Consider the following 13,585-nt stretch of genomic DNA (forward strand, 5'->3'; position numbering starts at 1 on the left):
TTAATAAATGAAACATTACCGAAAACCGTTGTTAATTTCATTTTTGAAGACCCGCGGTTACTATAGAATATAAACGTCTGTCTAAAATTATAAGCTTTATTCATTCCGGTAATTATTCTGATGAATAGGATTGTTTTTGTAGCCGAGATCATCCGCGGCCCCTCGTGAGGGAACAGCTGGCCGGGGGGGCTCGTCGCTGCTGATCCCTGCCGCTCCCTCAGACGCAGGGCCGCGCCCGATATAGGCCCGAATCATTGTGACAGATTTAGCCCAGGCATCTTGCAGGGCTCTGGTGAGGTGGCTGGCAGCAGTTGTGCGGCGATATTTGTGAAGGTCACGAGGCTGCGAGCAATGACGGAGCTGATTTTCTTTTTCGCGTTCGTGTTCTGCAGCGTTGGCCGTTACTTAAAGGGACAGTGTTTATTTTTAAGGCTTTTGAACTGACCTGTTTTATGCAACCTTTTTAATTTTTTATTTCATTTTTTTGTCTTACAATCTAAGGCATACATGTCAAACTCCGGCCCGCGGGCCAAATATGTCCCTCCCAAGCCATTAAATTTGGCCCTCAAGTGGTTTCCCCGCTTTGCATTATGTTTGGCCCACTCTAGACCACCAAGCAATTCAAGGTCGGCTGGCACACCAGTTCAAAGTTCCAAGCAGTTTTATTGTATGCACAACATGACAATTGTTTCGGGGCCACGGAGGGTCCCCTTCATCAGATAAAGTGCAGACATACGTATGTCTGCACTTTATCTGATGAAGGGGACCCTCCGTGGCCCCGAAACAATTGTCATGTTGTGCATACAATAAAACTGCTTGGAACTTTGAACTGGTGTGCCAGCCGACCTTGAATTGCTTGTATTGGACTGATGCCGCTTCTGCATCAAGGCTGAGCACCCGACTACAGAAACACGGCAAGGTGTGCCTATCCAAAACCTGACATTGCACTCTAGACCACCAGGGAAGTTATATTGGAGGTGAAGCCCTAGAACATCAGGGAAGCCATAAGGGGGAAATAACCAAACAGTAGTGACAGGAGGACCACTAGACACCAGGGAACTGTATGGGGGCTGAAGGGGGTCCAGTAGACACCAGGGAACTTTATAAGGGGGAAGGTGGCCAGTAGACATTGAGGTTGGCCCGCGACCTGGTCCCAGTGTACAATTTCGACCCACTTTGTATTTGAGTTTGACACCCCTGATCTAAGGTGTCCCTTAAAGTGGACCTGAACTCTTGCACAGGACAGAAGGAAAACACAGAGCAATGCACCCTGTATATATCTAGAGAGTTTAGCCTGTCTAATTCACCCTCATCTGTCTAATCACAAGCTGTAATTTGATCTCTCGGCTGTGTCAGCTGGCTGCTTCGGCAGAGCAGCTAATTTAACACAGGATGTTAACCCTTTGTCTGCGTCCATGAAAGCAGGAAGTAGAAACACTGCAGATTGCAGGATTTGTATCCGCTGTAACAAAAATGGTTTTCTTTAAAGGACAAGCAAGGCAATGAATCAAAACTATCTTTACTTACCTGGGGTTTCCTCCAGCCCCTACAAGTCGCGTGTGTCCCCCTCACCACAGCGCCGGTCTTCTCCTGTCTCCTGCTGGCAGCCTCTGAAGGTCGGCATGGTATACGCATGCCTGGGCACACGCATGGGCAGAAGACGCCGACCCACTGGGGGGCGCATGATCTGTGGAGCCTCAGGCTGCCAGTGGGAGATGGGAGAAGAGTGGATATGTGAGGAAAACATACAAACTCCATGCAGCTAGTGTCCTGGTCCAGTTTTGACGCAGGGACCCAGCGCTGTGAGGCCAGAGCACTATGCACCACACCACCGTGCAGCAGGAAAAGCTACTATGTGATGTTTGTGACCAGAAATGTCAGGGTTGGGTGAGTCACTGCATGACTGTGGGCAGACAGGAGACTGCAGAACATTAAGCCTGGCCAGGCAGAAAGGCAGCAGCTTATTATCCATCATTATAGGTATTGTTTAAATTACACCCTGCAGTAGTTGTCGGCTATCCCCTATATTATGTTCTCTGACTCCAAAGCAGGTCAGCCCCTCCCTTCGCACAGCAGGTCAGCCCCTCCCTTCGCACAGCAGGTCAGCCCCTCCCTTCGCACAGCAGGTCAGCCCCTCCCTTCGCACAGCAGGTCAGCCCCTCCCTTCGCACAGCAGGTCAGCCCCTCCCTTCGCACAGCAGGTCAGCCCCTCCCTTCGCACAGCAGGTCAGCCCCTCCCTTCGCCCACTAATTCCCCCGACCAACCCAGCAATGGGGCCTGCGTGGCCCACCGCCCACTAGTTCCCCCGACCAACCCAGCAATGGGGCCTGCGTGGCCCACCGCCCACTAGTTCCCCCGACCAACCCAGCAATGGGGCCTGCGTGGCCCACCGCCCACTAGTTCCCCCGACCAACCCAGCAATGGGGCCTGCGTGTCCCACCACCCACTAGTTCCCCCGACCAACCCAGCAATGGGTCCTGCGTGTCCCACCGGCCACTAGTTCCCCCGACCAACCCAGCCATGGTGCCTGCGTGTCCCACCGGCCACTAGTTCCCCCGACCAACCCAGCCATGGTGCCTGCGTGTCCCACCGGCCACTAGTTCCCCCGACCAACCCAGCCATGGTACCTGCGTGTCCCACCGGCCACTAGTTCCCCCGACCAACCCAGCCATGGTGCCTGCGTGTCCCACCAGCCACTAGTTCCTGTGGGCAACAGAACAATGGGGCTTACGTGTCTCATGACCCTCACACACCGGTGTCCGACTAGCCTCATTGCTCTAATACATCACATGACTTGTGCTCCTCACTGCTGCTGGGGGATGGGAGAAATACCCCCTCCCTACAATAGGTGAGGAGGAATTGTTGACTAGGCCGCCTCACCATGGATGGTTGGAGGATGTTTTGGAAGGGAGTTGAATAAAGCACCCCTTTCAGCTTTATAGTGCTAAAGAGTCACACGGCTAATTAGCACATCACAAGCTGAATACAGGGAATGAGGAGGAGGGAAAGAGGCTCAGTATAAACAGCCAAAAAAGTAGATCGGATTGTGTGTAGTGTTTCGTTTTTTTTCTTCATATGCTATCTTTATGTGCATATTACAAGCATTCATTCTATAGAATGACCAAAGGCAAACCAGGCAAACTATATCAAGGTGAAATGTGAACCGTTTGTTGTTTTTATGTGATTATCGTTTTACTGTCTGAGGTGTTGACCGGCTAGCTTCCCTGTGATTTTAGTAGTATCCCTTGCTTTGCATGTGACCACACAAATGAAATCTCATCGACTTTTAGCCATTTGATGCTGGCGTAGAAATTAAACAGGTTAAAAAAAAGCGCCACACAGCCGAGGACATTTTGGTGCCGCCATAGGCCTTAAAGAAAACCTGTACTGAAAATAAAAGTCAAAATAGGCCTGCACAAGTCATACTTACCTTCCATGTAGTCTACTCCTCAGTGTCTTTCTCCTGTCCTGCGTCCTATTTGTTCACTATGATCAAGGGAATTTTCCGTCCTCCATTTTGAAAATAGCCATTACCCATAACAGCTTTCTGGTCAGCACACAGTTAAACTGTAACATCGCCCACTTGAGCCATAGGGAAACATGGACATTGCCTGGTACATCCGTTTTCCTCTCAGCTATAACTGACAGCAACTGATATTTTACTGACAGCAACTGATATATTTCAGATCTGACAAAATATTGTCAGAACTGGATGGGATTATTGTCAGAAGAAAATGGTGAGCTTCTGAGAGGAACTGATGGCAAGGTAACTCTGTAATTTTCATTTGAAGTTACCTCATGTGTTTATTTTAAATATTTTTACTCAGTACAGGTTCTCTTTAAAGGATACATTAGTCCAGAACATATTGCAAAAATGATGCTGTGTGTGTGTGTATGGGGAGTAGTGCAGGAGCTTAAGGCACCTCCCTTGCCCTGGTGTCTGCCTCTGTTTAGCTGTAAAGTGGCCTGTTCCGAAGTCCAGGTCGGCACATGCGCAGTATGTAGGCGGAAGTGCACTCGTGCAGGAAAACCTACTGCGCATGCGCAACATATTATGAACATGTCAGAGAGCACGCACGCATGCTGACCTGTACTTAGGAACTGGCCACTTTACAGCTAAACAGAGGCAGACACCGGGGCAAGGGAGGTGTGGTCTGCACTACCCATACACACACAGGGCGTCATTTTGTAATAGAAGGACCTCTGATTGCGAAAATCTTAATACGTGTAAACCTATAGAAATAAGTACATTTCTTCCAGAGTAAAATGAGCCATAAATGACTTTTCTCCTACGTTGCTGTCACTTACCGTAAGTAGTAGAAATATGACATTTACAGATTTTGGACTAGTCCATCTTCTCAATGGGGGGTTTCTCAGGGTTTTCTTTATTTTTAAAAGCACTTAGGGAATGGCAGTTGCTCTGTCCAACTGCCAAAGAAGTGTACTGTACGGTGAGCAGGGAGGCTGGCCAGTATCATTGTATAAATCTTTTTCAGGGAATATCTTTATAAAGCATAAAGGCCATGCTGAGAAACCCCCATAAGGATATGGACTAACAAAACCTGTCGGTAATGTCAGATTTCTACTACCTACTGTAAGTGACAGCACCATAGGAGAACAGTCATTTATGGCTCATTTTACTCTGGAAGAAATGTACTTCGTATTTGTATGTGTTTTTAAATCGTAAGAGTTTTGCGACCGTTCCTCTTTAAAGTGGATCCTAGATGAACTTTTACTCATTGCATAATTGTGTTCCTTTCATATAGTTTATAGGGCATTCCTCAAGCCAAATTTTTAGTTTTTGTTTTAATACTCTTAATTCCCTATAAACTAAACAAGCCACGCCCACAGGTTTTCAGAGAACCAAGGCATTATCAGACAGTAGCAAGGGCTCATGGGAGCTCAGTCTGGGCAGGAGGAGGAGGTATTACTAGCCAGAGATTTCAGAGGGAGGAGGGGGGGGATTAGGTTTTTTTTTTTTTTTTTTTGCTCAGGATGCAGATAAGCCTGCCTCTGTGTAATGTTTACAAACAACATGGCTGCTGTCATTGTATCACAGGAAGAAATAATAATTTTCTATTAAAGCTGTTTGCCGCTAGATTTGCTGTGTAAACTATCTAAACTTTAGATAAGCTATACAGTGAGTCCCCAACTTACGAACGCCCGACTTATGAACGACCCCGCCAATACGAACAACATGGATTCTGTGTTTCCATGGGAACAAGTCAAAACATTTTTTTCGAATTGGACTTGTAGTTTTTGAGAAAATCAATTTTTAAAAAATTGGCTTTTAAACTTGTATAACCAGTTACAAGGGTCACAGGGGGACACTGGAGGCACAGGGGAACATTGAAGGCACAGGGGGACATTGAGGACTTACAGGGGACAGAGATGGCCCAATGTTCCGTCTTAAGAATAGATTCAGGTTAAAAACGAACCCACAGTCCCTATCTCGTTCGTTAACCGGGGACTACCTGTATAGACAAAGTTACTTGTTATGGTTAGTTGTTCATCTCGGATCCGCTTTAAGGACTAAACCATCTCACCGTTACGGACGAGCTCAGCTTGTCCAGTAATGCCGCGGTAGATTGCTTAGGCCCTGGTGGGCCGACTTGCATAATTGTTTCAAACACGCAGCTAGCACTTTGCTAGCTGCGTGTTTGTTCCGATCCGCCGCTACCCGCCACGAAAGAGGCCCCCCCCCCCCCCCCCCCCCCCGCAGACCCCCTGCGCAGCCTGGCCAATCACTGCCCGGCTGCACTATGGGGTGGATCGGGACTCCCCCTGACGTCATGTCATTCCGATCGTCGCCATGGCGATGGGAGAAGCCCATACAGGAAATCTCGTTCAGAACGGGATTTCCTGTTTGATATGATCGCCGGCGGCGATCGGAGGGCAGGGAGGGATGCCACAGGGAGGGGGGAATCATGTAGCTAGCGCTAGGCTTGCTACATGATAAAAAAAATAGGTAAAAATCAGAACGCTATGGAGGTTAACCTCTTGACGACCAGCTAACGCCGATTGGCGTAAACTGGTTGTCTGCGGGTTTTCTTGGAAACGGCCTTTCCATGTACGTTCACGGAGGATGTCTCCGTGAACAGACGGAGAGCTGCCGATCGCGGCTCGCCGGCAAAATGTAAACACGCGGGGAAGAAATCATACAGCGCTGCTGCGCAGCAGTGCCGTAAGGCAGATCGGTGATCCCCGGCCTCTGATTGGCCCTGATTGGCCAGGGATCGCCGGCATATGATAGGCTGAAGCCTATCCTACAATGCGCAGGCGGATATTCGTCCTGCGCCACTCAGAGGGGGAGGGGGAGGGAGAGGGAGGGAGCGCCGAAAACGCTGCGGAGGGGGGCTTTGAAGAGCCCGCAAAGCGCAGCAAGCCGGTGGCGATCAGACCCCCCCAGCAGGACATCCCCCTAGTGGGGAAAAAGGGGGGGGGGGGGAAGTCTGATCGCCCTGGCATAATCCTGATCTGTGCTGCGGGCTGGAGAGCTCACGCAGCACAGATCAGACAGAGATCCCCTGGTCGTCAAGTGGTTAATGTGAATTACCGCTATAGCAGCGCTCAGTGAGTCATTTGGGCGCCAACAAAAGACCAAGCCCAAATTCTGATAAAAAGGCGCAATTCGTACGCCAGCGATAGCTGGAAGCCGAATTGCACCTTACCCTCACTGCATGGTGCCTTGGAGGGGAAATAGTAATGAACACCGCTGGGAAATTTGCAGTAGCAGGTGATCCGTTCTTTGGCTTCACCCTGCGCCCAATTTACCCGGTGACCTTTTTACATATATGTGTTTGAGAAACTTGCGAATTCTTTTGCTGGGTAATAGGACATTGCTTGTTTGTGTGCGACAACTTTTATCTAGCGTGTGTACGGACCTTATTGGGGGGCAAAATGTTTGGCAGCAGTTCCAGTTTGGGGTTACTACACTGAGCCTTAAAAGGAACCCGAGGTGTGAGACCTATGGAGGCTGCCATATTTATTTCCTTTTGAACAATACCAGTTGCCTGGCAGCCCTGCTGATCTTTTTCTTTTCTAAAATAGATCAAAGGGGTCTGTTTGGCTGTTCATATTGTGGTGAAACCCCTCCCACAGTATGATGTCATGACCATGGTCCTGACAGTTTCCTGTCTCTGAACCTCATTGCATTGTGGGAAATGACGGCTTTTCCCACCTGCCAAGCAAGCAGTATCTACCTCTGTGCGTAGAAATCTCAGTAACAAACCTTCCGTACAGATCACCTGGCAGAACTAAAAAGCCACCAGCAGTGATACATTTTAGAATGTTAATTGGGGATTTACATTTTTTTTTTCAATAGGCAAACACTGACTAAATAATCTGTAAATGAATACTGTATTGTAAAAAATAAGCAATTTTATTCATTCTTTTCACTACAGTTATTCTTTAAAGACAGTAATATTGTATTTGCTACATCAGTTCTTTTACTAATTCTTATCTCTAATTTTTCCTACAGCCTGTGTACAAGGCCATGGAATATCCCCTGATGTATCGAATACGCACCCATCATACCCAAGCTATGATCTGAGGTATGTCATCATTCTGTTTTTGCTGCTGAAGCTCCCCAGATACCATATGATGCTGTCACCATTACTGCCCCAGCAATCCTTTGGATGTATTCTTTACTAAGGTGGAAGGAGATACAAGGTCCATTGAAACGCAATGTTCACAAAGAGCCTACCGGACACCATATGACTTGTTTTGTGAGAAGTCTGAAGCTCTGACACAATCTGTTTTGTAAGCTATAAAGCAAAGCAGAAATAACTCTGTGGAGTCAGTGCAAAAATCATCCGACTCGGACTTCTCAGTTTATGAAACGTCCGACTCCAGGTACCCAAAATTACTCTGACGCCTCTACTCTGACTAATTTTTACAAAGGCTATGGATTTGGTTCAAAAATCATCCGGCTCCTCAGTTTATTGAAACCACCGACTCCCGGTACCCAAAATTGCTCCGACTCCACAGCCCTGGTAAAACAGTATCTCAAGCTGTCTCTCCCTGTTCCTTGGCTGTTTAAGTGCTTTAGAAAGCAGGACTGTATCCCACCTAGTGGGCTGAATGGCTCAGAGAAGCGCTTTTGCATAGAGAACTGACTTATTTCAGTTCCGACAAAATATTATGAGAACTGGAAGGGATCACTGTAATGATGCCCATACATGATATGATAAAAACGTTCGATTTTCCCGTTTATTCGATCTAAATGATCGAATCGCATGAAGGTTGAAATTTTTTTTCCATCAAGAAAATCAAACGATTATCCCAGTTTTTCCGAGAAAAATCTGATCGGACATGCTGGAAAAATCTTTATATTCGATCTAACGGAATAATCAAACTAAATTATCTAATCGAAAAAAATGAAAAATTTTAGTGTATGGCCACCTTAAGAAAATGGTGAGCTTCTGAGAGGAACTGATGGTAAGTATGTAATATTTGCAGCTACATCAAGTGTTTATTTTAAATAATTTTACTCAGTTCAGGTTCTCTTTAATGAAAGAACTGTTTCAAATCAAGGTGTCGATCGAGAGGGCCTCAGTTTGTAATGTTTTTCCATTCCATTGGATGTTTATCATGAACTTGCCCTTCTGTCCTGTTGTATGCCAGGTTTCCCATCTGTATGATTTCTGGCAGTTTGCTTGGGCAGCGTTGTCATTAGCTCAGAGCATCTCGGGAAAGGGGAAAGGTCGGTGTCGCAACCTTATTCAAGGCGGTTAATGTCCTCCTCGCAGGCAGCTGTCTGACATCATTCTTTTGGGCTGCGATGATGTCATGGAAATTTCCGGGTTTCAGAGCTGCTGACTCTGAAGGGCGACAGTGGAGTTTGTACTCTTCCCAGAGTAAATCCAGCGCTGGCTGCCAGGATCGTTCTGTGGTTGTGTTTTCTTATTGTTAATATTTAAATGGTGTCTGGGTATTTCCAAAGCGAAAAAAACATGAAAATGAGGTTGTTTCACCTGAACTCTGCTGTAGAACCCCGTCCCTCCAGACGCAGTGCTCAGACCCCGGCCAGCTTAAAGGACCACTCTAGCGAAAAAGAGTAAGTAGTTTAAATTCTGACAGAACCAACAGGTTTTGGACTAGTCCAGCTCCTCATGGGGGATTCTTAGGACTTTCTTTGTTTTCAGAAGCATTTCCTGAACAGCAGTTTAACTGCCAAAACAGTAAGATACCAGCCCGCCTCCCTACTCACGTGCACACTGTTTTGTTAGTTACACTAGCAACTGCCATCCAGAAAATACTTTTGAAATCAAAGAAAACCCTGAGAATCCCTCATGAAGAACTGGACTAGTCCAATAGTTCTGTCAGATTTTACCTGCTTAAAGCGGACCCAAACCAAACATTTTTTTAATTCAAAATATTTAGCTGCATCACCCTGACACATGCAGAGATAAACACTCCTTCAAGCCTATGAGCATTTCAGTGCATGCTTTTCACCCTCCTCTTTTCATAACTAGGGTTATACAGGTGGCAGCCATTAGCAATTCCTCCTTTGCTGGACACCTCCTACTCCACCAGTCTGCCAGATTCTGTCCCGGCAATATGAAAGGAAGGGAGGGGCTACTTCAATAAATGTAAAATATTTTATATTTGTCATCACACAGCTGAAAAAAGCTGCTATTTATTATTATAATTTAGAAAATAGATTTATTTCGGAAAGCTTGTATTTTTAATTTGGGTCCACTTTAAGTTCTTTTTTGCTGGACTGGCCCCTTTAAGTGGGGCTCAGAGCTTGTGACAATTGTACAGCAAAGTCCCCGTTATCCGGAACTCGGGCAGCACGGTGGCATATTGGTTGGCGCTTTCGCTTTGCAGTGCTGAATTTCTGGTTTGAATCCCAGCCTGGGCAACATCTGTAAGGAGTTTGTTCATTCTCCCCATGTCTGTGTGGGTTTCCTTCGGGCACTCTGGTTGCATCCCACATCCCAAAAACCTACAGATAAGTTAATTGGCTTCCCCCTAAAAATTGTCCCTAGACTACATACATACACTACACGATACATCAATAGGCATATAACTATGGCAGGGATTAGAATGTGAGCCCCTCTGAGGGAGAGTTAAAGGAAACCAGAGCTGAGCATATATAAATGTTATACATACCTGGGGTTTCCTCCAGCCCCATCTGCAGGGATTGCTCCAACTCCGCCATTCTGAACAAGTGCGGTGCGCACCCTCGTCTCTGGCGGAAAATGGTACTGTGCAGGCACTGCGCTTGCTCAGACTAGCGGTGTGGGAGCGATCCAAGCGAATGGGGCTGGAGGAAGCCCCAGGTATGTATAAAACTTTTAAAGGGACTCCGAGCAGTGCAGAAACTATGGAAAGATGCATATCATTTTAAAGCTCTTTCTCCTCTTTCCAATGATATATAAACCGCCGACCTACGCCTTTTAGTTTTCGCTGTTTTCGCTATTTTCGCGATTGAAATTGCGGCCGCGGCAATTTCAATCGCGAAAATAGCGAAAACTAAAAGGCGTAGGGCGGCGGTAATGTGCTGCAGAAGAGGTCAGTGCTATTATAAATACATAATAATAATAATTAATATGGTAGGACATTAGACTATGGCTATGGTAGGATTAGATTGTGAGCTCCTCTGAGGACAGTCAGTGACATGACTATGTGCTCTGTACAGTGCTGCTGAAGAGTTCAGTGCTATATAAATACCTAATAGTAATATAGTGGGACATTAGACTATGACTATGGTAGGGATTAGATTGTAAGCTCCTCTGAGGACAGTCAGTGACATGACTATGTACTCAAGATGGAGAAAGCGCTGAGGCACTTTGCTGCAAGGGACGGGCTATGCTGTGGAAGGTGTGGACATGAGGGTCTGGGATGGACTCAAAAGAAATGACCTGGCAGGTAATTATAACTTTTTATATTGGAAGAGGATCAATGGAAATTGTAATTGTGACTGTATAGGCCCTTTTAACCTTTTCCTTCCAGTGCCCTTCAGGCCTGGCAGAGAATATGACCCCATCCCCCGTTATACTGCGGTTCCCATAATCCTCAGCCCGTGACTGGATATCGCCAGTGTCTCTGGTGAGACGGGTGGCGGCTGCAGGCGGTCTGTACACCACATGGTAGTGCTGGGCCACGCTCCTCTGACAGGAGAAGATGGCCGATCCTTCGGCCTGGACTGGGGGCAGATTCTATCTGTCGCCGCACGCCGGACCTGTCAGGAGAGATCTCCTTGTCTACAAGTCTCTCGCTCAGGCCATGACCTACTTTCCCTCATTACATTCTGCTTCGTTACATCTTCCTGCAGCTGCTAAACACTTCACCTTCCGTCACGCAGTCCTGGCGTCGCCACAGACTTGTCATGCTCTGGGGACGCCTGCCGTGTCCTATAGGCTCGCTACACCTAACGCTCCATGAAAAACGCATGCAAGAGAGCAATTGCTGGACTGGTTTTGGTACAATAACCTTTACAGTAAAAAACATTTCTTTGTAGCAGCTGATACAATTCCTGCAATAAATCTGCAATGTTTTTACTTCCTGCTTTCATGGAAGAAGGCCTATTGTTAACATCATGTGTTTACATACTAGCTGCTCTGCTGAGATTCCTGAGCTGACAGAGCTGAGATATCAAATTACAACTTGTGATTAGTCACAGATGAGTGGGTATTACACAGGCTAAACTCTCTATATACACACAAGGTGGTTTAATCTGTTTTCCTTGTGTCCTGTGCAAGAGTTCGGGCCCGTTTCCACTATCGTGAATCCGCATGCGTTTGCCGCATGCAAATTTGCATAGCCAATAGAAGTGGAGGGGACTGTTTCCACTTGTCAGGATTTCTGAGCGTTTTCGTCCGCGTGAAAAATCCGCATGGCAGAGCCATCAGAATTCGCATACCGCTATGCGGGTGTATGCGAATTTTCATGCGAATTCGTGTCAATGGAAAAGCACACAGGCACTGCCATGGTTAAATTCGCATACAGCATCATTCATGTGAATTCGCATGAAAATTCGCATACACTCACATGCGAAATTCGCATCCGCATGCAAATTTTTACCATGGCGATTCGCACCGCACAAGTAGAAACTGGCCCTTCAGGTCCACTTTTTTTTACCTGATGCACCTTTATTAGTAAAATGTTTGCAATAAAGTAATTCCAGTAGAAGCATGCGATTCGCATGTTTTCGCTTGCAAATTTGCGTATGTGTTTTTAATGCGAATTCGCATGTTTTATTCCTGTGTTGTTGTTTTGTTTTTTTTTGTTGTTGTTTTTTCTCCTTCCTGTTTTTCTACAAGGAGATTCAGGAAGTCCGATTGACTTTATTTACCACAAAAACTCTGAGAAAACAAAAAGGCCTGCGAATGTGAAAATAGCAGGCCATGTCTGAATAATAGTAGCCCTGTTTTTTCCTGAATGTGAGAGCCTGTTTCCACTAGTGCCGTGCACAGCTGCACTTCCTGGTCTGCAGGAACGCTGACTAATCCCATACGGAAACTGATGCCATGTCGGTTGATTCGCTAAGGTAAGCGATTTGGCTGGTGGCACCATTGTTTCCTATGGCAGTTTCCCCACGTGGTTTGCTTGCGGGGAAACTCGCAATTCAGCCCGGTTTCCGCGCTCGGGGAAACGGGCCCTGAAGGTTGCATCTAATGGGTACAGGCACAGAGGAATTTCTTGGTGTGCGAATTTCTGTGCTAAAAAATGCACACATTGGCACTGAGGGGAGGCTGAGGCACTTCAGCCCCTGGCAGCCTATCTGTCCCTCGCCGCAGCTCCGGTGTCCCAGTAACCCTCCGTTGCAGATACTGATCTCACCAGGTCGGCATCTGCTGCGCCGCTCGCAATCATATGGCCGGGAGCATTCCGCCATGGTAAAGCTTTTTTGTTTTCCCTCTGTTCACAGGTTTCCTTTAAAGAGACTCTGTAACATGAAAAAGATCCCCTGGGGGGTACTCACCTCGGGTGGGGGAAGCCTCCGGATCCTAATGAGGCTTCCCACGCCGTCCTCTGTCCCACGGGGGTCTCGCTGCAGCCCTCTGAACAGCCGGCGACAGGCCCGACTGTAATTTCAATATTTACCTTTGCTGGCTCCAGCGGGGGCGCTGTGGCTGCTTTCCTCTCCAAACTACACGGAAATACCCGATCTCAGTCGGGTCCGCTCTACTGCGCAGGCGCCGGAAACTTGCGCCTGCGCAGTAGAGCAGACCCGACGGCGATCGGGTATTTCTGTGTAGTTCGGAGTCGACAGCCGTCAGAGTGCCTGCGCAGGAGCCAGGAAGGTAAATATTACGCCACGGCTGCACGGAGGGCTGCAGCGAGACCCCCGTGGGACAGAGGACGGCGTGGGAAGCCTCATTAGGATCCGGAGGCTTCCCCTACCCGAGGTGAGTACCCCCCAGGGGATTTTTTTGAGGTTACAGATCCTCTTTAAAATCTTGATAAACTTGAAACCTAAACCTTAATCTTGTACACACCAAATTGTGGTGCAGAGCCTGGTGGGCCCTGTGATCATACGATGTTTCGACGCATTTTTTATGATCTAATTGTACAGAAAATTGCGCAGTGTGTGCCAAATTGAGGTAAAACGATTCTTTGGTCGATTGGAAC

The 13,585-nt window shown here is 47.2% G+C and overlaps 1 protein-coding gene across 2 annotated transcripts in view; it reads left to right on the forward strand.

Moving 5' to 3' along the window:
* The window catches only part of ZHX2 (zinc fingers and homeoboxes 2), an 81,830-nt gene that overhangs the window by 33,690 nt on the left and 34,555 nt on the right, over nucleotides 1-13,585 (forward strand). For both annotated transcript variants that reach the window (XM_068237974.1, XM_068237975.1), the window contains exon 2: nucleotides 7,482-7,554. The gene's annotated coding sequence lies outside the window, so the exon portion shown is untranslated. The remainder of the gene's footprint in view (nucleotides 1-7,481; nucleotides 7,555-13,585) is intronic.

The sequence above is a fragment of the Hyperolius riggenbachi genome, chromosome 5 (genome assembly GCF_040937935.1).
Source record: "Hyperolius riggenbachi isolate aHypRig1 chromosome 5, aHypRig1.pri, whole genome shotgun sequence".
Lineage (NCBI taxonomy): Eukaryota > Metazoa > Chordata > Amphibia > Anura > Hyperoliidae > Hyperolius > Hyperolius riggenbachi.